Here is a 24049-nt window from a genome sequence, read left to right on the forward strand (position 1 = left end):
GGTGCTCACTGGAAGGACAGATCGTGAAGCTGAGGCTCCAATACTTTGCCAACTCATGAGAAGAGAAGACTCCCTGGAAAAGACCCTGATGTTGGGAAAGATGGAGGGCAAAAGGAGAAGGGGACGACAGAGGATGAGATGGTTGGACAGTGTTCTTGAAGCGACAAACATGAGTCTGACCAAGCTGCGGGAGGCAGTGGAAGATAGGGGTGCCTGGCGTGCTCTGGTCCATGGGGTCATGAAGAGTTGGACACAACTAAACGACTAAACAACAACAATGCCAAGGGTGCCAACTTGAATTAAATATTGCGGGGGGGGGGGAATTAAGCCCTGCCCTGCATAATCACACACACACCATTTGAATGGTAATGCCCATCAACTTTGTGAAGTCCTGCCCTGTACCAGTATTGGTGGGGGAGGTGGCAAAGGGACATCAGCCCCTTCAAGTTTGCTCCTATGAGGTTATCAATGGCTACTATGTTCCACTGTCACTTCCACTGCCACTGTCAGAGGCAGTATGCCTCTGAATACCAGTTGCAAGGAACCACAGGTGGGTAGCATGCTCTTGCATTCAGGATCTTGTCTGTTGGCCACTGTGAGAACAGGGTACTGGACTGGATGAGCCACTGGCCTGCTCAAGTAGGCTCTTCTTATGTTCTTAGGTTTGCGTTTAAATGTTTTGTCCCTTGGTATTATTTTGTTAGGGGATGCAGGTGGCACTGTGGGTTAACAACAGAGCCTAGGACTTGCCGATCAGAAGGTTGGTGGTTTGAATCCCCGCGATGGGGTGAGCTCCCATTGCTCGGTCCCTGCTCCTGCCAACCTAGCAGTTCGAAAGCATGTCAAAGTGCAAGTAGATAAATAGGTACCGCTCCGGTGGGAAGGTAAACGGTGTTTCCATGTGCTGCTCTTGTTCCCCAGAAGCGGCTTAGTCATGCTGGCCACATGACCCGGAAGCTTTACGCCGGATCTCTCGGCCGATAAAGCTAGATGAGCGCCGCAACCCCAAAGTCAGCCATGACTAGACCTAATGGTCAGAGGTCCCTTTACCTTTACTTTATTATTTTGTTGAAGTGTGTCCTGCACAATTTTGGCTGCACTCTGAGTGAATGGTTTGACAGGTTTCAGCATGTGCTGCAGTAAAGTCCACATTAATTTACTGTATGCTCTGAGTCTGGGAAGGACATGTAATTGATAGTTGTCTTCTACAGAGACAGCCCTCGACTGCAACGTTTTAGAACGATGCGCTCAAAGATAATTGATCCATATGCTTTGTCCTTTGTGATTGGTTCTTAAAGATAACAATTAAAAGCATTTAACTGATTTTTACTGACTGTCCATCAAGGTTTACTCTTTTAGTTCCCACTAAACCCATACCATTCTATCATTTCAGATAATTTATGAGCATTGCCCACTGGTACACACAACACATTTCATATGACACAATATTTTTATCTGTCCCTCTGTGGTGCGTTTATGCAGAAGGCCTCAAGTTAATTCTCTGGCATTAGAACTGCAACCAGGCCTAATATGACCCATGGTCCAGCGAATCCCCGTGCCTACTTTATCCCAACATCAGTGGGCCGGCCACGACTGGACCTAATGGTCAGGGGTCCCTTTACCTTTACCTGCGTTAATACTGGAGAGTCACGTGATTCTCCACTGAGCTGACATTCAATTTAATGGTTTTTGGCCTCCAAGGCAGCTGCCCACTATGGTAGCATTCCCCTCAAGGATACCAACCCCAGCCTAGTTTCAGTTATTGCAAGTAAGACCATCTGCGTGCTGCCAGCTAAGAATTGGGAAGAGGGAAGTCCTTTGACTTTGTTTGAAAACTTTAATTTTACACAGTGCACAGTGTTCCAAAGGAATGATATCTTATATTTACAAAGCTCTTCTTACTGAATGGACAGGTAACACGTCAAGCCTTACATTCCTTTCACACTGCAGTACCTGTTGCTATGGAACTCTGGTTTTTTGATCAATATACTAGCATGTCACACTAAATTTCATTCACACAAAGTGGGAACATCATTGGACACTGTCGCTACTCCCCCACCCTTTCCACACATTCATGCTTCTGTTCCCCCATATTTCCCCCATGAAAACAGAAGGAAGTAACAGTATGCTGGTGTGCCAACCCAAATTTCATTGCTTTACAGCTGTGATTTTCCAGGTTAATACAGTTGCAAGCAAATCATTTCTTGAACCAATTAACACAGAAATGAGCACTAAACTGCCACTATATCCTGCTGGATTTCCACAAGTGGCTTTTATGTCCTGTGAAAGCTCAAATATAACACAGAAATTAACAGTTAGGGAAATGCCAGAGAAATGGAATTAACTGCTGTGTGAATGCAACTGATATTCCCCACTTTTGGTATTGTGGAGTTAATCCTTAGGCTCTCTCCTTCTGTGGTTAGAGGCTGCTTTGCAGTCTATTTTAAAAGTATATTTCAAAGTTTTAAAATTAAAAATACAACTAAAAATGCATGTGAGAAATAGGTGATTGCGGACAGCTCCTTCATGAAACTATTTTGTTGACAGAGACTGCTTGCACATTTCCATTTAGGCAGTAGCAATCCTTGTGTGAAATAGCCTGTAGCAAGGGCAAAATAAATTTATTTGGTGGGGTCACAGGGCTGAAAGCAAGGGCTCTAGGCTCCAAGCCCCTTTGGCTGAGCTTGTCTCATTTAAATGCTCTGGAATGAAATGTGGAAGAGCGTTCAGTCCACGGAAAGGGTGAATTAACAGTGCCCTTAAGGCTTCTCCATCAATACGTCTCTCCTTCCTGCTATAACTGTACCCTTAGATTTATTTTAAATGATTTTTTTATATTGGTGTTCATTACCGAAGTCTTATTGCCCTGGTGAATTTGAATGGGTATAGTATAGATCTAAGAAAGAGAAAAGGCAGAAACAAAGGCAGCAAGGTCTTCAGCACTAAGGGATGACATGACAGAGCAGGGCTGGGAGACCTGTAGCCATCTGGATATTGCTGGACTCCAACTTTCATCAACCCCAGCCAGCATGGCCAGTAGGCAGGGATAGTGGGAGTTAAGAGAAATAACAGAGAGGAGGAAGCCATTGCAGCAGCTACCATCCATTATCGTGGTATCAGGAGTCAAATGCAATGCAATGGTGGTTGGTGCCTATTGGACCTGGTAGAGCTTCTAGGGCCACATTCACACCAAACACATATCAAGCACTTTGATACCAGTTTAAGCAGCCATGGCTTCTGCAAAAGCATTATGGGAAATGTAGTATGTTAGGGTGCTGAGAGGTGTCCAGAGACCACTACATTTCTCTCACAGGGCTACAATTCCCAGAGTTCGCTAGGAAGAGAGATGGATTGCTAAACCACTATGGGTGTTGTAGCTCTGGGAGGAGACCAGGGTTTCCTAGCAACTCTCTCTTTTTGCAGAGAAGTGGTGTGACGATTGCACGTCCATGTCTTCAGTGCCCCAGGGAAACATGATCTACCTCTGCCTGCCCTCTTCTATGTTGCAATTGAATTCCATACCCCGCCCAAGCTGTGAATATTAACATCTCATTCAATCCTTGGAGAGGGGAGCATGTTAAAAACACTCAAAGTTACATCTCTCCTTGTTGCTGTTACTGCTTTTCACAGCTTGGGTTCTCAGCAGCCTCCTTGCAAGGTCACCATGGGATACATTTGCTTTACACTTTAAAAGAAAGTGCCACAGTTATTTTGAAATGATTTATAAGAGAAATATGGTCAATGCTTCCCTAAGAATGCAAATGAATGACTGGCCCTATCAGAAAGGCTCCTAGTTAGGGGTGGGCTTAAGCCCCATAGCTCAGTGTTACCATACCTACTTGCATCCATAAAGTCATAGGTTTCATCCTTCTCTCATAATGAACATAAGAGCATAAGAAGAGCCGACAGGATCAGGTCAATAACCCATCTAGTCCAGCATCCTCTTCTCACAGTGACCAATCAGGAGAGTGGTCTTGTGCTTGGGTCCTGCTTGGTATCTGATTGGCCACTGTGAGAACAGGATTCTAGACCAGACAGGCTATTGGCCTGATCCATCAGAATCTTCTTATGCACTTATGAGATACAAATTTCAGTCACATCAGTAGATGAGATGGATCTGTGCCCTGACCCAGGAAGGCATTGTTTTTCATTCCCTTAAACTGCACTGTTTTCAACAGGGGGAATTTTTTGCCACAGAAGACTATGCAAGTTTTCTGTGGGTTACATGTATTGCCTGTTAGCAGCCGTACAGGGCTCAAAGAGTTAACTTTGTGTGTGACTTCAGCCTGGGGAATATTTGCCACAACTGCATTTTTATTTTGTCGTCAGCCTGACCTCTCTTGACACATGAGTTGCATGTTAACTCACCACAGTGAGCAGGGTAATCCTCTCTCCTTGTTTTTATGTATGGTGGCATCTGAATTATTAACTTAATGGCACAAACCTCTCCCCTTCTCTTCTCTGTGTACTTTTCTTGTCTAGAAATCACTAGGCTTGAATGGCCTCCAGCAGGTAGGCACCATAAAACTAGATTTTTCTCTTTGCTCTCTTGGAGTCATTATCGAAAGAGAAAGTTCACTAACAATACACATAGGAGCAAAGTCAAGGTTTAATGATACCTAGATTAGAATGTAATTATGCTGCTGTACACAGCCCCCTAAGACTATCCAGAATGCTAATACTATGGGCTTCAACATGATTAGCAATGTAATGACTGTTAAGAGCGGCATTTAAAATTATTTGTATGTGAATATTATTACTCCTTTTATTCTTTTAAAATCACTGGTAATCTTCTCCGCATGACATGCTGGGTCAATATTTCAGAGCCAAAGGGTGTTTCTTAATTCTGTACAGCATTTGTGCCATATTCTGGATTTTGTATGCATTTCTACTTTCAAGTGTTGTTTCCTGATATGTAACAAAGCACTTATCCCACAAGCAATATTGAAGTTCCGCTTGCCAACCCCACTGAAATATTGCCTCCTTCTAACAACATAGAACTCTGCCTGAGTTTATGTAGTTCATGCAGCTAATAGGGATGAAAGGATCTGTTGGTTTAACTTCTCCCACTTTTTCATTTTTCAAATCTAAAATTCAGTTCTCGACATTTCTGCAGCAATTTGTCAATTATCTTTTTCCATCCTAATGAAAATTCACCAGCATCTTAGTGCGAATTTCTCCTAGCAAACACATTTATATGCAGTTTTTATTAATCTACATATTTTTGCAAGCAACTTCCCCTAACATAAAGATTTTTATATGTTATTTTCTTGAAAAAAATATTCATTTTATGCACATTTCCCCTAATATATGCATTTTTGTAAATACTGGTTGGTTGGAGAACTGCTTTACAAAATTCAGATAAATGTGAATTCCAAAGTATTGCTGGGTTTCAGGTCTCATATTGTTACAGTAACTGAAAAATTGACAGATTTGCATTTAAACGAAGACTGAATCAAATTTCTCACTCATCTCTAGAGGTGAGTACTATGACTGCTGTCCCACACTGGTTTATTAGAATTGAAGGTCTCAAGACCATCTCCTGCTAGGGCTGGGAAAAGCGCTTACCCAAAACTCTGGTGAGCTACTGTGGGTGCCCTACAGGTGTTGTTGGACTATACTTTCCATCATCCCTGACAAAAGGCAGTGCTGAATGGGGCTGATGAGAGTTGCAGTCCAACAACTTCTGTTAGGGGAGAGTGGCATAGGCAATGCTGAGCTAGGTGAGCCAATGGTGTGACTTGGTACAATGCAGCTTCCTGTGTTATGGTGAGATCTTTTAGGACAAGAGATTCCAAGGACTGAATGTGGAAACTTCTGCATACAAACTCTGCACTCTTCTCCTAAGCCGTGCCCCTCTGCGGTAGAATGCATTTTTGCACATTGCTGATGCTAATCTATACACGTTCGCCTGCAATTTTCACTAATATAAACATGTTCTTATGCAGTTTTTGGTTGCAGAACTACACAATAAAACTTGGAGAAATGGAAGTGTAGTTTTCAAAAGAGAGCCATGTTTCCTTTGGGGAGTGCAAATTTGGCAGATTCACATTAAGAAAACAAACAAACACCCCTCTCCCCATTACTAAATACATTAGGGTTGCTTTAATGTGTTGTTGTGGTTTTTGTTGAACTTTCTTTTGCAAGATCTTGAGAAAAATTGAAGTTTTTGAGCTATTTTTAAGGAAATTTATCAAAATCTAGAGTTGCCATATGCCTGGGTTTTCCCAGACATTTCAGCAATTTCTGCACAGACATATGGCAACCCTAAAATACATGAACCTTTGAGTCTTTCCATCTCAATGACATTCTTGCAACATGTGATCTTGAAAATGTGATGTTAAAGCAGGGGTGAAGATCTTCAGCCTCTACCAAATGTGGTCCTCCAAGCCACTTCTGGTGAACCAGAGCAGCACACGGAAACGCCGTTTACCTTCCCGCCGGAGCACTACCTATTTATCTACTTGCACTTTGACGTGCTTTCGACTGCTAGGTTGGCAGGAGCAGGGACTGAGCAATGGAAGCTCACCCCATTGCGGGGATTCAAACCGCCGACCTTCTGATCAGTAAGTCCTAGGCTCTGTGGTTTAACCCACAGTGCCACCCGCAAAGGTTCTGCCCACTTTTTTTTGTCTCTGGTCCTGCTCACCACTGGCATATAGCCCTGGGAGGTTGCTAGTCATGGAATGTGAGTTGGGAATCTGCTTTGAATGCAGAATTCCCAGGTTCCATCCCTGGCATTTCCAGTCGGGGGTTAGAAAGACTCCTTATCTGAAACCCTAGAGCAGGCACCCCCAAACTCAGCCCTCCAGATGTTTTGGGACTACAATCCCCATCATCCCTGACCACTGGTCCTGTTAGCTAGGGATGATGGGAGTTGTAGTCCCGAAACATCTGGGGTTGCCTGCCCTAGAGAGCCACTGCCCATCAGTGTAGACAATACTGAGCTCAATAGACAAATGGTCTGACTCTGTATAAAGCAGCTACCTAAGTCCATAGTAAACCTGACCCCACATGAAGTGCAAAACTATCTGCTGAAAAACAAGCACCAGAGAACAAACATCACTTATTTCTACAGACAACTCTGTGAGCAGTTAGCATGCACTGCAAATTAATAATGCTATTTTAAAAGCTGAGGGAAGCATCAACAAATGGATGTTGGGCAGGGGGTGAAGGAAGAGGTTGAAGTGACAGACTTGGATTACTGGAAGCACTCACAGTTGTCTGAATCAAGTGGGAAGGTTAGAAAAGTCCCCAGAGGGACAGCCTGAAAGATCACTCACCGTTATTATTTTTCTGAAGTCTGGAGATGTTTGTGCCAGATTTACAGTGCCATATGACTGCTCTTTGCACCATATACAACACGGGTGGCACTGTGGGTTAAACCACAGAGCCTAGGACTTGCTGATCAGAAGGTTGGCGGTTTGAATCCCCGCGACGGGGTGAGCTCCCGTTGCTCGGTCCCTGCTCCTGCCAACCTAGCAGTTCGAAAGCACATCAAAGTGCAAGTAGATAAATAGGTACCGCTCCGGCGGGAAGGTAAACGGCGTTTCCGTGTGCTGCTCTGGTTCGCCAGAAGCAGCTTAGTCATGCTGGCCACATGACCTGGAAGCTGTACGCTGGCTCCCTTGGCCAATACAGTGGTGCCCCGCAAGACGAACGCCTCGCAAGACGAAAAACCCGCTAGACGAAAGGGTTTTCCGTTTTTGGAGGCGCTTCGCAAAACGAATTTCTCTATGGGGTTGCTTCGCAAGACGAAAAAATCTTGCGAGTTCCCGCGTTTTCCCCCGCTTTTTTCCGCCCTTTCCCTAAGCGCTAAGCCGCTTCTCAGCTGTTCCGCTGATAAGCCGCTTCTCAGCTGATCCGCTAAAAGCCGCTAAACCGCTAATAGCGCTAATCCGCTAAGCTGTCAATGGGCTTGCTTTGCAAGACGAAAAAACCGCTAGACGAAGAAAATCACGGAACGGATTAATTTCATCTTGCGAGGCACCACTGTAAAGCGAGATGAGCGCCGCAACCCCAGAGTCGGCCACGACTGGACCTAATGGTCAGGGGTCCCTTAACTTTACCTTTATGACTGCTCTTTGCACCATATAATTTAGTAAAATTGACACCAAAAACAAGAAGGGAATGTGAGAAAGGAGAATGTGGATTCTATTTATCACTAGGAACAATAAGATTTCCAGACCATTTGCATTTAAGGATTGTTGGTGTGCATATGTATAAATAAATGCAAGGCACTGAAGTTTAGGCTATTGTGAAATGTTTAGAAGGGTGAGATGTGAGGGGTTTGGATGGTGGAAAAGCTCCCTTCACACATGTGTTGTATGAGTGGGAAATATTTGTAGAACAGGGCAGCAGGGACATGCACCTAGACCAGGTTTCCCCAAACTTGGGTCCAGCTGTTTTTGGACTGCAACTCTCATCATCCCTAGCTAGCAGCGATGATGGTCACAGATGATGGGAATTGTAATCCAAAAATACCTGGAGACCCAAGTTTGGGAAACCCTGCTCTAGACTCACCTCTGGTGTCCATATGTTAGGTGTTTGCAAGGGAAATCCTTTGTGTTCATGAGAAGTGATAGAGCATCTGCCTTGCAGGCAGAAGTTCCCTAGTCCAGTCCCTAACATCTCCAAGTAGGGCTGGGAGGGACTCCCTCTCTGAAACAATGGAGAGCCACTACTATCAGTCACTGTAGACAATATTGAGATAGATGGACCAGTAAGTCCAGTAACACAGCTTCTGGTGGTCCAATGTGACCCTGGGAGCTGAGTAGAAGGCAAAACCCTACAGCCTTATTTTATGGGGGGTTTCCATGCATGTCAGGCATATCATGCCAAATCCTTGACAAATATTTAGTTATTTTTTACTAATATTTAGTTATTTTGCTAATATTTAATTATTTTGCTAATATTTTGCTAAGGCACATTGACTGCTCTTAGGGTTCCAAGATTTCCAGTTGCTATTGTTATTGTTATTGGCCTTTATTGGCTTAAGGATTTCCAGTTGTTTACAAAAGGGATTACACTCAGATTAAATGATCTGAGCATTGCTGCCGAAATGACTCCAATGCCGGTGAAACATCCAGCATTTAAATGGTATCAAAATGGCCATTCAACCGCCTCTTGACAATTTCCTCTTCATTGAGAGGTCCAGTTTGCGATGATTTCCCAAAGGCAGAGGGTTGCATTCTGTTCATGTGAAAGAAACAAGATGATTTATACGTGGCTGGCTTTTTGAAATGATATTTAAATCCTCCCAAAAAGCAAGAAGCTGACATATAGCTATAAAAGCAGCAAAATAAAAAAAGAAGGTAGCATATTCAACAAAGAAGATTATTTGCAACTTAAATGTGAGCAATTAACAATGGGTAATCCTTGTTTACTCCAATTCTGGTGTTTTACATAGCCTTCCCTCTTCTCCTTTTGCATTTCTTTTAGATACTTATTTTATTTTCTACATGAAGGATAAACTGAGAAGAACAAGCTGGGTGTATTACTTGGCTGCTTCCCCACCCCCCACCCCCAGTCCAACTAACTCTCTTCCAAATTGCGCCTAAAGCAATATTTCATGACAAATAATGAGATCTTAAAAGAACTGTTTTAAACCAGTCTTCCCAAACTTGGTGTCTTCCAGATATTTTGGTCAACTTCAGTTTCTCTCCATTCCTCATTCTTTCATACTCCACATTATCCACACCAGTTTGCAAGTGTTTCCCCCCAAATATCCTCATGAAAACTCACCAGCATTTTAGCACAAATTTCTCCTTACATACACAGTTTTTGCAAAGTTATTCCCCCTAATATAATACATTTTGGAATGCTATTTTCACTGGCATATGCATTTGCGTGCACACTTTACTGTATATGCATTTTTATTTTTTATTTTTGTACACATTATGTGGCTGGAGAATTGCATTGCAAAATGTGAAGAACTCTGCTTACCCCCTATTTGGGCAGGTGGTGCTGTGGCCTGTCACCGTCCCCCTTACACTATCCCATGGTGCTGCTGGGTATGGGGCCTGGTTGGATTGTAGCCTGCCTGCAAATTGGCCAATTGCAGGCAGGCTACTGTGCAGGACTTTTCCAGGGGCGGAGCCAACTGTGTTGGCAGGCATCACTTGGGTCAGCACCCAGGCAATAAACAGAGGGTCTGCCCAGGCCTCTTACCCAGTCTGTCTTGCAAAATTTCACCTAGAGTTATTTCCTTCACTTGCAACATTATCAACGGGACCCTGCTCTATCTGTTTCTAAGATCTGACCATGTGGCTGGAATGTGTTTAAAAACAGCCAGTCTTGGTAATAAAGTGGCCTTGTGATGCAGTGGGTTTTCAAATTAGTCAAAAGGATTACTTTCTCCTTTCAGAAGATAGCAGCTAAGTTCTAAATTAGAATATGTAAAAGATTTTAAGTGCCCACTGATCTTTAGATATCAAAGCAAAGAGAGGATGAAAGTCAGCCTGCCTATTGTCAGGAGATATTTCTCTTCCACACACAGCTCAGACACCATAGAAGATGAAATAAATATAATCTATATGTCAAAAGTCTGAGGTGGTTTACAGCCTTCCACACACATACAGACTGCATTTCCCTTGAAGCTGAGCTCTAGGCTAGATCGTTTTCTTTTCCAAAGTAGACTGCTAAAAAGAAACAATTTCCCCCCTGAAAAAGCAGCAGAAAAAATAATGTAGAAGAAGCCTTTGTTTCTTGTTTAGAGAAGGCATCAAGAGTCAACACAGAAGGGGGGCATTTGCTAAGGCCCCACACTCCAGCAAAAGGCCCACTGATGAGATCGCCTCTGAACCTACTCCTCTTTTCTGACCATTGCAACCTGTGTGCTTGTTCACCTGCCTTTTACTCTGAGCCCAGTTGCTGCACTACAGTTAGCATGAGGCTGTTTGAATGTTTTTCCTCATTTTTTCCCCTTTCATTTTTAACACGGGCCTTATAGGGAAGAAACCATTCCCAGAAGTTTGGCTGCTGAACAGTTTGCAAATGCATCTTCAGTGCCCAGGGGAAAGTACTGCATGATGGAACTCATTGTGGGAAAGATTGCTGCCTCATCTGAACTTTCACCCTCCAACCCAAACACCCAGCCCCTTTCAATTTTCAGGATGCTTTCCCAAATCATCAAAAACCTCCAAATGTTCAGCAGCTGGACCAGAGATCCAGATCAGCCTTAAAAACTGCATCCTGAATTTTGTTTGATTCATGCACTTTCTTTTCCTGTTGTACTGCCATTTCCATGTCTTCTGTTTTACTTTTAGCTTACTGCACTTTAATTGGCTTTAACTCTTTTGCTGGGTGCTTTTTTTGTTTTGTTTTGGTTGTTAGCTGTCTTGGAAACCTCCAGCTTCAAAGGCAGGATAAAAAATGGATTATATAAGATGATAAACAGTCAACAGATGGAGTCCCACCAGCATAATTATCAGGGTATCAATTTCGGAACGTAGGAAGCTGCCTTGTACCAATTTATACCATTGGTCTGTCTAGCTCAGCATTGCCAATACTGACTGGCAGCAGCTCCAGAGAGTTTCAGGAAGGGAGCTTTTCCCCAGCCCTGCCTGCAGAACGTGGAGAACCTGGAGCCTTCTGAATGCAAAGCAGATGCGCTATGAATGAGCCAAAGTCCTCCACAAAACGTCTGTGCTTAGGAGCTGCCTTAGGATGAGTTGCAGCACTGGACCATTTAGCTTAATATTGTCTACACTGACTGGAAACAGTTCCTCGGTGTTTCAGGTATTCTTCTTTTCCTCCAGCTGTACTGGGAGGCACCAGGGATTGAACCCGCAACCCTTTTCATTCAAAGCAGCTGTTGTACCACTGAGCCACAGTCCCTTCCTTGAAGTTGTATAGGGAAGGCACTAACATGATGAAGGGACGCGGGTGGCGCTGTGGGTAAATGCCTCAGCGCCTAGGGCTTGCCGATCGAAAGGTCGGTGGTTCGAATCCCCGCGGCGGGGTGCGCTCCCGCTGCTCGGTCCCAGCGCCTGCCAACCTAGCAGTTCGAAAGCACCCCCAGGTGCAAGTAGATAAATAGGGACCGCTTACTGGCGGGAAGGTAAACGGCGTTTCCGTGTGCTGCGCTGGCTCGCCAGATGCAGCTTTGTCACGCTGGCCACGTGACCCGGAAGTGTCTCCGGACAGCGCTGGCCCCTGGCCTCTTGAGTGAGATGGGTGCACCAACCCCAGAGTCTGTCAAGACTGGCCCGTACGGGCAGGGGTACCTTTACCTTTACCTTTAACATGATGAAACCCCTGCTTTTGCCCTAAATATTCTAACTTCAGTAAAGCTGAGGATACAGACAATGACCTCAGCTGTCATGGCTGGCAAAACTACAAGGAAAAATAAACAACAAACACAACAGCTTGACCAGGTTTCATGTTTGTTGTGGTTTTAGGACCAGAACATCTAAGGACATCTAAGGGCTGTTAAAAGAGAAATAGAAGTTATGTAACTTGAGTGAAGAAAGAACAAATATGGATCTGCCCCCATATTTTTAATAAAACAATGGAATACATCCTGGAATCCACTGACAGGTATTGAACTCAGTCCCTTAAGTGAACCCCTGGCTCATACTTTGACTCAGAAGGCTCCACACTGAGACCTTGCCCAGAGTCCAGATTTTTTTAAAATTATTATTTCAAGAGTTAGAAGAGCTCTGCTGGGTCAGGCCAATGGCCAATCTACTCCACCATCCTGTTCTCACAGCAGCCAAACAGTTGCCCATGGGAAGTGCACAGGCAGGACCTGAGAGCAACAGCACACATCTCACCCACGATTCCCAGCACACTGCCTTTGACACGGGATGTAGAATATAGCCACAGAATAAAACCACTGGCAGCCTTCCCCTCCATACGTTTGCCTAGTCCTCTTTTAAAGCCACCGAAGTTGGTATGCATCACTGCCTTAACTATGCACTGTGTGAAGAATTGCTTCCTTTTGCCTGTCCTAAATCCTCCATAGAAGATATCAGGCACTGATTTGAAGATAAGGCGTGAGATACTTAGAGGATAGCACACATCTTACAGCAGGGATGGAGAACCTGTGGCCCTCCAGCTGCTGATGGATTCCAGCTTCTATATACCATGACTACTGGCTGTGCTACCTGGGACTGATGGGAGTTGGTGGGCTACAGATTCCTCCCCCCCCCCCCGATCTAAGGCATTTGTGGTCCTTCAAGCAGTTGCAATGAGAATCACAGCGCTGGACTCTCCTGTTTAGACAACTCCTTAAAAACCCTTATTTAAACTGTATTCTTATTCTTTTTTGAGTGTTAATCCTAACAGGTTGAAACCGGGCTTTTAAATGCAAGTGACTTTGATTCTTTTCTCCCTGGCAGCTTGGTGGCTGAAAAGGACCATTTGCAAATTGGCGGACAAGACTATGATGTGATTTTTATTTTATACACAAGGCTCGGGAGACAGGGATTTCTTGGGAAATATGTTTTATGTCAGGGAGGCAAACGAAGAACAATTTTCATTTGGTTTCAATTTTTTCCCCCATTTAATGCTTTCATTGGAGATGCTTTGCTTTCTCCTGGCATCTAATCTCTGTTGCTTGCTCTGAAAGATAATTCAGGGAGGATGACTCACGATGCTAGACAGGTCCTAATGAAAGCTGAGAAGGAAAGGTAGGTAGCAAATAGGGCTGTCAAGAGGCAGCTGGTCCCCTCACTTGCCAAATCTCACAAGTGTTGAAGGAACGTTAAATATTTGGGTAGCACAATAAATATACTGTCTCAAGGAGGACTGATATCAGCACCACACATCCATGGGGAACTGTTAGGAGGCTCCCACACCATGGAAGGGCCAACCAATGATGCCTATCCTGCCCACTGTTTAAAAAAGCCCAGCTCTGGTAGACCTTAGGGTCACAGTAGAGAGCTCAATGAAGACATTAACCTAGTATGCAGCAGCTGTGAAAAAGGAAATTCCATGCTAGGGATCATTAGGAAAGGAATTGAAAAGGAAATTGCCAATATCATAATTCAGATCTATGACATGACCATGTTTGGAATACTCGTTCTGGTTGCTTTACCTCAGCAAGGATAAAGCCAACACACCCTGAAAGAAGGATCATGAGATCAAACTGAGGATCTACAAACCAAAAAATAAGATACAGTAGGTAGTTTTGTCAGGTAAGTTCCCTAATACAGGGAGGATCAACTCCCTCTCCACTTCTGGGCATGGACTAGAAGGATTTCTTCCTCCATGCTATGAAAATTTTGGGTATATGCACCTGGCAAGTGCACCATGGCTCCACCAGCTCAACATTCATCCTGGTGCACATGCCAAGCTTAAAGGGCAACTCTGGATACCCCCAAAGCCAATACAGCATAGGGCAGGCATAGGCAAACTCCAGCCCTCCAGATGTTTGGGACTACAATTCCTATCTTCCCTGACCACTAGTCCTGTTAGCTAGGGATGATGGGAATTGTAGTCCCGAACATCTGGAAGGCCGGAGTTTGCCTGTGCCTGACATAGGGTGACCAAAGAGTGCCCTTAACTTAGGTATTTCCTTACTAGTTCTTAACTTGTCTTTCCGGCCCAGGCTGAACACCAGTTAAACCAATTAAAATGCTACTGCAACAACAGGAGTCCTAATGTTAGTTGGGAGTCCCCCCCAAAATTCCTGCTCAGTTCCCAAATAGGCAACTAGCAAAGCCCATGCTGCATAGAGAGAGAGGAATACACTGTGCAAAGAGTGGGGCATATGGGGAGGAACCAGCTTTTAAAGCCTGGCTTCCTTCCCATCGCCATTGGGTGACCTGCCCATACGATCCCTCCCCAACACCTCCCTTAGGACAAACAACTCCGAGTCTTCTTCTTGAGGGAGTTTGGGTGTGACAAACCCACCCACACTAGATGGTGGAAGTGGCACGGTAGAGTTGGAAAAGGTTGAGAAAAGGGCAACCAAAATGATCCAGGGGGAAAAGTGACTCCTCTGTGGTGAAAAGCTGCAGCATTGGGGACTAGTTTAGAGAAAAAGCAAGCATAAGAGGTGGTGTGTTAGAAATTTATGAAATTATGCATGGCATGGAGAAAGTGGAGGGACAAAATCTGTCTGAAACACTGAAGGGTGCTTGCCCCTCACAGTAGACATTACTGGACCAATGGTCTGACTCAGGGTAAGGTCTGTTCAAATGTTCTCCTCCCACAATGACCCAACTATTACTGTTGTGACTTGTTTTGATAGATTTTAATGAAATAAATTGTCGTTGTGTTGGGATTCCCAAGGATGGCCTTCCAGATGTTGCTGAACCACATCTCCCATCACCCCTGACAATTGGCCATGTTGGCTGGGGCTGGCCAACAACATATGGAGGGCCATAGGTTTCTCATACTGGCATCTATTTCCTAATCTGATTCCCAGAACATCTGTACCTCTCCTCACATGGATGACTTAACAGACAAATAACACTGTTTCATTAGCTTGGTGGTGTTGTTGTTGTCGCCGCCACCACCACCTCATAGGCTGGCCCCTGAACCATGAGAGCTATCACACAGTTTCATACATTCTCCCTCCTTCAATAGCTGCATCGCCACATATAACTGAACATGTCAAAAGCTCAAGTGGACCTGATTCCTAGATTTCATCAGGATGTTGCCAGCCACTCAATGACAGTCAAAAAGATCACCAAGCTGAATCCAGCTATAATATTCATATTACTGACATACTTTTTTAAAAAGAGATTTTGAATTTGGCTAGCAAGAAAACCACAGTAAGATTATTTATTTTTTCATTTTATAGGTTTTCCCCCCAATATATACAAAGGAAGTGAAGAAATGGAAGTCCATTTTAAGCAACACAGCAGGGGCTGATGAGTTATAACAAGGTCCTTCCACCAAGTGTGTCCTGGAATGTTTGCCAACAGATACGGATAACTCAGAAATTCATTCCGTGGAATGAGACTTTATGCAAAAGGACCTTGTTGATACAGGAGGCTGGGCAGGGGGGCATTTTTGTAGCAGCAAAAATGATTCCATATATATATTTTTCTTCAAAGCATTCTCCTATTATCCATACAGCAGCTGCTGCTGCAAGATGATTGGGCTCATAACAAATTGTGACAGCAGAATGCTGGTCAATACAAGGAAATTACTCAGGCTCCACGATTCATCTTGCCACGTGGACTGCATTTCATGATAGGGCAAGCTTGTGTCAGGAAACATGTCTCAAGCATTTTGCAGTGTGATCTATGGTTGGATAATGTCCAAGAAGATCCTCAGGCAGTTCTGCTTATCCATTGGGTGCAGGACACAGGTGCAAGAGACATGACCCCAAATCTGGGAAGGGTGAAGCTCCAGTGGTGGCAGTCAAACAGACCAGAAGCCCGTGATATAGTTCAAAGTGGGCAGGTATCAATTTCTAATGAAAGCAACTGATGATCCAAAGGGTCAGAGGCAGGTTAAATAGATCTCCAATAGGGTGTCCATAGGTGACAACTCCCTGGGGCTCTGGGTGCCTGAGCACCCACAAAATTCCCCTGAAGGGGCTGGGCACCCACAAATTTCAGAGCTAGGGCCATGCACACTGCATGGCACCCACTGATGGTGAGCCAAGCTACCACTCCTGATGGTGTCTGTGGTATCCACACAAGGTCTCAGTAAATAGCCCCTCAAAAATCTACAGTGCTTCAGAGACTATTTGCTCTTCCTGCTCAAATCCTGTTTTGCACTCACTCAACCACTCCTATATTGACCATGCCCCATTAAGCATGCACCCATTTCACTGGATGCCAGGCTTGGATGCCCACCTTCCCTTCCATTCTAAAACAGAGGAGAGGTGCAAAGAACTTATTTCTGTGACAGATGTGGATCCTTTCCCCCAGATTGCTGGGGAGCTGATGGGAGGGGCATGTCTGCACCATTTTGTGACCCTGTCTGCTCTTTTAGATGTGGCAACCATTTTTTATTATGCTAAATTCTGTGGCAGCCATTTTGTGACTACGGTCCCTTACAAGGTCCTCTCTTTAAAATCACAAACATGCCCACTGCCCCAAAAAAGGATGGTAACCCTTGAAATATTCCAAGTCAGATTCAAAGGAAGAAAACAGGATCTGGGCCTGGCAATATCTTCTCTTGTTGAATACATATCTCAGATTGAGAAGATGGGCACCAGTGTGGTATAATTATTAAAGTCTCGAACTAAGATGTGGGAGACCAGAGATCAAATTGCCTCCTCAGCCACAAAGTCCACTGTGTGACTTTTGACCAGTCACTGTCACTTAGAGTTGTTGTGAGGATAACATGTGTAGCTGGGGTCACCTTGGAAGAAAGGTAGAATACAATCTTAATAATAAAATTAAATAAAGAAAGGGTGCAAGAGAAATTCAATTTTTGCAAATTCCAAATGTGAGCTAAATTGATCTGCATCTGCCAGATTAATATATGGATCAGAAAAAAAAAAAGATTTCAGATTCTTCATTATACTGAAAAATAGGCCACACCATACATTTAAAGCACTGGGATAGCTCTTTAAACGCGGCTTCCCTAAAAGCATTCTGGGAAGTGTAGTATGTTAAAGGTGCTGAGAGTTGTTAAGATAACCCTTATTCCCCTCACAGGACTACAATTCCTGGAGTTCCCTGATTGTTAAACCAGCCTAGTAATTGTAGCTCTGTGAGGAGAATAGAAATCTCTTAACTACTCTTAGCAGCCTTAATGAACTACAGTTCCCAGAATTCTTTGGGGGAATCCATGACTGTTTAAAGTATTTTAACACTTTAAATGTATGCTGTGAAAGTGGCCAGAGAGTGGTGGAGGGCCTCATTTGACCCACAAGTCTGGGGTTTCCTCCCACAACCAGGTTAGAGTAATCAAGTTCTAGGCATGTGTCAATGGCACCTACCCCTCTTGCCAGCCTGGAACGAGGAAAGTTGGCAATTTGTGTACAAGAAACCAGAGAGTTCTTGCCTCAAAGTAGGCTGCATTATTAATTGCAAGCAGGATATGAATTTCAGGTTAAAAAGGCTCAACTCACAATAAAAAAGAGTGTCATAAGTAGTGAAAATCTTTATAATGAGCTGAACCAACTTGGTTGGCATTGCTAATTTAGATAGGTTGTGTTTTTGTGTATGTGTGTTTCTATCTTTGAGTACAGCACAGGCAACAAAATTGGGTGCACATGTACATACACCACAGTGTGTGTGTGTGTGTGTGTGTGTGTGTGTGAGAGAGAGAGAGAGAGAGAGAGAGAGAGAGAGAGAGAGAGTGCTTCAAGCACAAATGAATAGAAATTGCAATTTGACAGTTGACTTCTCTCTTTTTTCTCTCTCCCCCCTCCCCTCGCCTTCTTCTCTTTCCTGTTCTGAAGCTGCTATTATGGTTGGGAAAACATTTATGCAAAGCGCTAAGAAATGTGCCTTGCTCTGCTGCCCATCCAATTTCTTATTTTCTCTGATAGAGTCTCATTTCAATGTAATAATATTCCCCAACAACAACAAAAAATGAATAGCACAGGGATTGATAGCTCAACACAAGTTACTTGGTACCAGAACATACGAGGCGCTATTAATCCCAGCCAAAGGAGATGATGAAAATGGGCTGGGCCAAGTGGAATGAAGAGGGCAGAAAGCTGGCTTGCCTGTGTTTAAGATGTCTACAAAATTATCCATTTGCAGGAAATGGTTGTGGCAAACTGAATGTGCACCCAATTTTTTTTTTAATATAGCTGTTCCCATTCACTTCCCCTCCCACTGTCCCAGTTTCAAACTCATTTTCCAGCTAGGACTTCAAAATGGCTTGCAAATACCTATTTGGCAGCATGCATTTATACATACACAGTCTCCCAACAACAGACTAACCAAACACAGACCTACTTAGCAATCTCCTGTGTGTTAAAACCATGTCCTTGGACTGAAACTCAACAAAATCAGAGGGAGGGGGGACCCTGTGCAAAGAAAGTCATGAAACGCTAGGGCTGTGCACCAGATTCAGCCAAGTCCTGAGCCAAATTGTGCCTCTTTGAAGGGACTCAAAGGCCAGAGGATTCCGTTTCAAACAGCCATGGGTTGCTTTAGGTTGCGCTGGATGGTCCAACGTCTGTGGCTGTCAGGGTACAGGGCAGAAAAACACATGAAAAAGCCGACTGATTGCTAGCTGGGTTTTCTGGGAGAAGGTAGGCATAACTTCATGTCTGCCTGATGCCTCCACCAACCTCCACCCCAGGATCATTCTCTCTGCTCAGGAGCTGTTGATAGGAAGGAGCAATCCTGCAGCTTGTGTTTGATGCGATTCTTTGCAAACAGCTTTCCTTTAGGAAAAGCTCAGGACTCATGAATGCCATTGGTATGCAAGCTGGGGGCTGGGAGTCCAACCAGTGGAGGACCACAAGTTCCCCATTCCAGATCGAGACCATTCACCTTTCAATCCTATGCATGCCAATTCTGGAATAAGCGACACTATGTTTAATGGGGCTTACTACCAGGTAAGTGTACACCTGGTTCTCCCCTTGGCACATTGCAGCCCAAAGGGTCGGTGGTTTGCATTGCACCTTGGAGCTGTTTATAGGCAATCTCGGGGAAGAAATAACACACCAGCACGGATGGAACTTTCTCTGAAGGCAGTTTCCATGCCAACCTTCTGTCCCACAAAATACACTTTTTAAATGTGCTAGAATTTCAAACACAATGTTGGAGGATTTTGGGGGTGAGGAGGAAGAACTGACGAAATGTAATTAATTAGAAATGTGCAGTGCCTTTCTTTTTTCCCAAGCCCCCGGACAATGCAAATTTGTCAAAGCAGGGCAATATTTTTATACAGTAGGCTAGGAGCTCAACCCTATACTATAGCCATTTTGACTCCATGTAGCACACTGAGCAGATCATTTTCTCCAAGCATCTGGATTTTGTGTCCATGCCCTGTTAACAACTATCCCTTCCTTGCCACCCCCCAAATACTAGGAAAATTCATTTGTTTTTAGGCAGCATTGTTCAAATAAATAAATAAAAATAACCCTGTGGTGATCAAAAAGCTGCAGATCTGTTCAGAGTGCTGAATTTAGCTTCTGGCAGGAGGGTGAAGCTAGCTGGTGACCCTCGCAGTTGAGGGTCATCCTTTTTCCTTCCCACTCTTCATTACTGTGGTCCCCACAGGCAGGAAAACTTGCAGCTCTGAAAGCCTCTGGCACACAGTTAGATGCAACTTACTAATGAAACAGTCAGGGAGAGACGTGCCTTGGCATTAAGTAATTACTGTCAAGGAACAGGGCACAGAGCTGGAACACAGGCTTGAACATCAAACTAATAGCCGCGGTCTTGCCAATTGATAAGTTAGGTAAAAACTGAGGAGGCAGTGAGGGCAATGAATTTGATTTATCCAGCATTGAAGGCTTACACTCTGGCCTACCTCTACCCACTCTATCCCCCCTGCTCAGTTGTCTGGAAGAAGAAGAAGGTCCAAAGGAACCCATTGTTATAAGAACCCCATTAATGAACACCTGGAAGATCTCAAAGCTCAGCTTGGAAGGAGCTTCTCCAAATCAGTTCTTTGGAGCACAAGAACCCTGCTGGATCACGCCAGTGGCCCATCTAGTCCAACATCCTGTTTTCTGTGGCCAACCAGATGCCTATGGGAAGCTTGTAATAGAACAACAACAACCGAAGTTTCCAGCAATTGGTATTTGGGAGCTGTCTCTGATGGTGGAAATAAAATATAGTCATTTAGACTGAAATTCAGATGATCCTTACTTTACCACAGATGACTAACCAGGAGGACCAATTTTATATTGTAAACAGCGATGTGATCCTCAGATGAAGGGTGGTATAGTAAGTACAGTGGTGCCCCACAAGACGAACGCCTCGCAAGACGGAAAACCCGCTAGACGAAAGGGTTTTCCGTTTTGGAGGTGCTTCGCAAAACGAATTTCCCTATGGGCTTGCTTCGCAAGACGAAAATGTCTTGCGAGTTCCTGTGGGGTTTTTTTCCTCCCCCCCCCCTTTTCTAAGCCGCTAAGCCGCTTATCAGCTGATCCGCTAAGCCAATAAGCCGCTAAAAGCCACTAAAAGCCGCTAAGCCGCTAATAGCGCTAATCCGCTAAGCCGTCAATGGGCTTGCTTCGCAAGACGAAAAAACCACTAGACGAAGAGACTCGCGGAATGGATTAATTTCGTCTTGCGAGGCACCACTGTAAGTAAATCTGGCCCCACCAAAAAACCAACTTCAGTACACTGGTTTTCAACCTAAATAACTCTTGTCACTGGAAAAGACTCAAGGCCAAGCACCACTGAAAACTCACCTCTTGCTCTTCTTGGACTATGTTAGCTCTTTCTGGCTGTTCCAGTATTTGGTTGGAGCTTAAAGAAAACCCTTCCTTCGCTGCAGCATGTTCTGGCCCCTTCTAGATAAACAGCCAGCTGCCCACAGACCTTTGGAATCTGCCTTATTTGGGCCCAACTCCCCAACTCCTGGCAGGTGTTTTCCAGGACAATGGGTTGCAAATTGAAATGTGTGTGCATGGGGTTGCTGGTGGTGGTGAGCATAAGCCTGAGCCCTGCTTAGCATGAAATTCTCTGAGTTAGATGATGACTGAAGGATGACAGGTACCTAATTTAAAACAGGTGTGCAGCTGCCAAGGCAAATATCTCATTTATGTGACAGGCATTGTGTGAAGCCTGGAACTCAAGAGTTTGTTTCTGCTGAGGTGTTTTAAAGCAGTTAAAATGGCAAAGTGGCAACACAGGCAAAGGTTCTGCGCTAGCTACATGGAGTTGAAAAAAATATCAGCTTCATTGTTCAAGCAATTCACAAAATAGGGGTGTGATTTATTCCCATTTTGCAGGATTTGGGGTGCTGTTGTTTTTCAAGGGGTTGGGGATGGCTTTGGGCAATCTCTGATGCTTATCTTGGTGGATTAACTAACGCTGAAGTTCCTGGAAGCTTGACAAGCTCAGTACAGTGTGGGGCTGGCAGCAGAGCCGATCCAAGACTCCTGCCACCATGCTCACACCATAGTGAGTTCTCTGCACCTCACACCGTCTCCTTTTCCTGCTCAGGAACCAGCAGTGATGCTCATTGTTCAGAAGGCCATTAAGCTGCACTGCCGTGCCTGTCCCACCCTGCTGATTTCTACTGGTTGGCTGGACCAGTGGTCTGACATAGTATAAGGCAGCTTCCACTGCTCTTATGTTCCTGTATAGACTACTGGTGATGGAAAACTGATGCTGAGAAGCAAACAACATGGTAAAGATCAACCTAGTCCATGCCAGAATGACAACCTAGTCTGTGCCAGAATGACAACCAAGTAGGGATGCAAACCTACTTAAATCACACATTCTGAAATGCACTCATCCTTCAAATTCCACACTTCTCCAAATTTGGTGATGCTGTTTTCCACCACCACCCCCCAAAAAGTGTACAAAGTGTGTTTATTAGTGGAAGGTGTGCATTTAAATGCTTAGAAGTGTGTAGTTGGCAAAACTGTATGCAACATGTGTCTGTTTGGAGAAATGTGCATTAAAACACTGACAAAAATCATGAACCAATGCTGGTGTGGTTAACTGGACAAAAGGCTGGAAAAGTGAGAAACTAGGCGAAACCAAAATTGACATATTTGTTCATCCCCACAACCTAAGGCTGAGGGAGAATATCAGGTTATATCCAAATGTGTACTTGGAGTAGACCCATTGAAATAATTTATTCATGCTTAGTCATTTTAATGCATCTATTCTGAGTAGGACCAACATCGGAGACAACCCAACCTTTCACAATCCTCCCTTGTATTGGAGTTTGCTGGATCAGGCCTATGGCCCATCTAGTCCAGCATTCTCTTCTCACAATGGCCATGCAGATGCCTCTGGGAAACTGACGAGCGGTTTCCTGTGGTTTTCAGGAATTGGTATTCAGAAGCATTAATACATCTGAATCTTGTGTAGAGAATGTGAACGGCCATTACACTGAATATTTTAAGGGTAGAAGGCAGAATTCTCCAACAACTGGGTGAGTGAGGTGGGAGAAGAAGTGAAAAAGATAAACAACAACAACAACAAATGCTATAATACTTGTGATATCCTCACCTTGCAATGTGACCACTGCCCTGGTGATGTAGTAAAACATCTGCTGTTCGTCTGTTAATTTCCCAAACATTTCAAAAATAATGATATCCATCACTCCCGTTTGGTCTACAATGCATATGAATTGTATCAGGCAGTTTGCTAGGAACTCAACCATTTCCAGATAGAAATTAGCTGAGCCCTCTATTCTTTCTACTGTAGGGATTTGAATGATGCTATTATCCTAGATGCAGCAGGTGCCAATAGTCTGCAAAAACATGAATTGCCATAATTATGAGTAGAAGTACTTGGGAATTTTTTTTTAAAAAAAGAAGATAAATAACAAATGGGAAGATAATTTATTCATTAAAAGAAGGAGAAGAAGGCACAAATCTGCTTGTCTTGTTATTCCTTGCATTGGAGCGGCAGGCTTTATTTCCTTCAGATGTTATAGGGCATCGTTCTGGTGCTGATGGGATGCTGGTGTCCTACACAGCTTCTACAGTATGTGTGCATCCCTTGTTAAGTACAATTGTGCCTTTCCTGCAAAAGACAGACATCTCATTGGAAGCAACAGAATGGGAGTCTGTGCTCAGGAGGATGAAACTTCAGTCATTCCAAAACTTCATTGTTCTGTGCATAAGTTCATAAGAAAAGTCTGCCAGATCAGGCCAATGGCCCATCTATTCCAGCATCCTGTTTGAATAGTGGTTACCCAAATGTCTATGGAAGACCAGCAAGTAGGACCCAAGCACAACAGCACTCTCACACAATACGTAACTAATTGTTGCCACCCCCACATACTGTTGTATTGCATATCCTTTGCAGTGAAATAAATGGGGTGAAATTACATAATGGCAATGTAAGTTATGTAAGTTCCATAATTTTATTATTTATTATTTATTATTTATTATTTATTATTTATTATTTATTATTTATTATTTATTATTTATTATTTATTATTTATTATTTATTATTTATTATTTATTATTTATTATTTATTATTTATTATTTATTATTTATTATTTATTATTTATACTCCGCCCATCTGGCTG

General features: G+C 43.8%; 2 protein-coding genes across 17 annotated transcripts in view; both read right to left on the reverse strand.

Annotated features, from left to right (window-relative positions):
- The window catches only part of RBFOX1 (RNA binding fox-1 homolog 1), a 1493407-nt gene that overhangs the window by 1243660 nt on the left and 225698 nt on the right, over nucleotides 1-24049 (reverse strand). The gene's annotated exons all lie outside the window — the stretch shown is intronic.
- The window catches only part of LOC309329678 (uncharacterized protein), a gene marked incomplete at its 3' end in the record, with an annotated part of 831621 nt that overhangs the window by 658612 nt on the left and 148960 nt on the right, over nucleotides 1-24049 (reverse strand). The gene's annotated exons all lie outside the window — the stretch shown is intronic.

The sequence above is a fragment of the Podarcis erhardii genome (assembly GCF_964252035.2).
Source record: "Podarcis erhardii genome assembly, chromosome: 14".
NCBI lineage: Eukaryota > Metazoa > Chordata > Lepidosauria > Squamata > Lacertidae > Podarcis > Podarcis erhardii.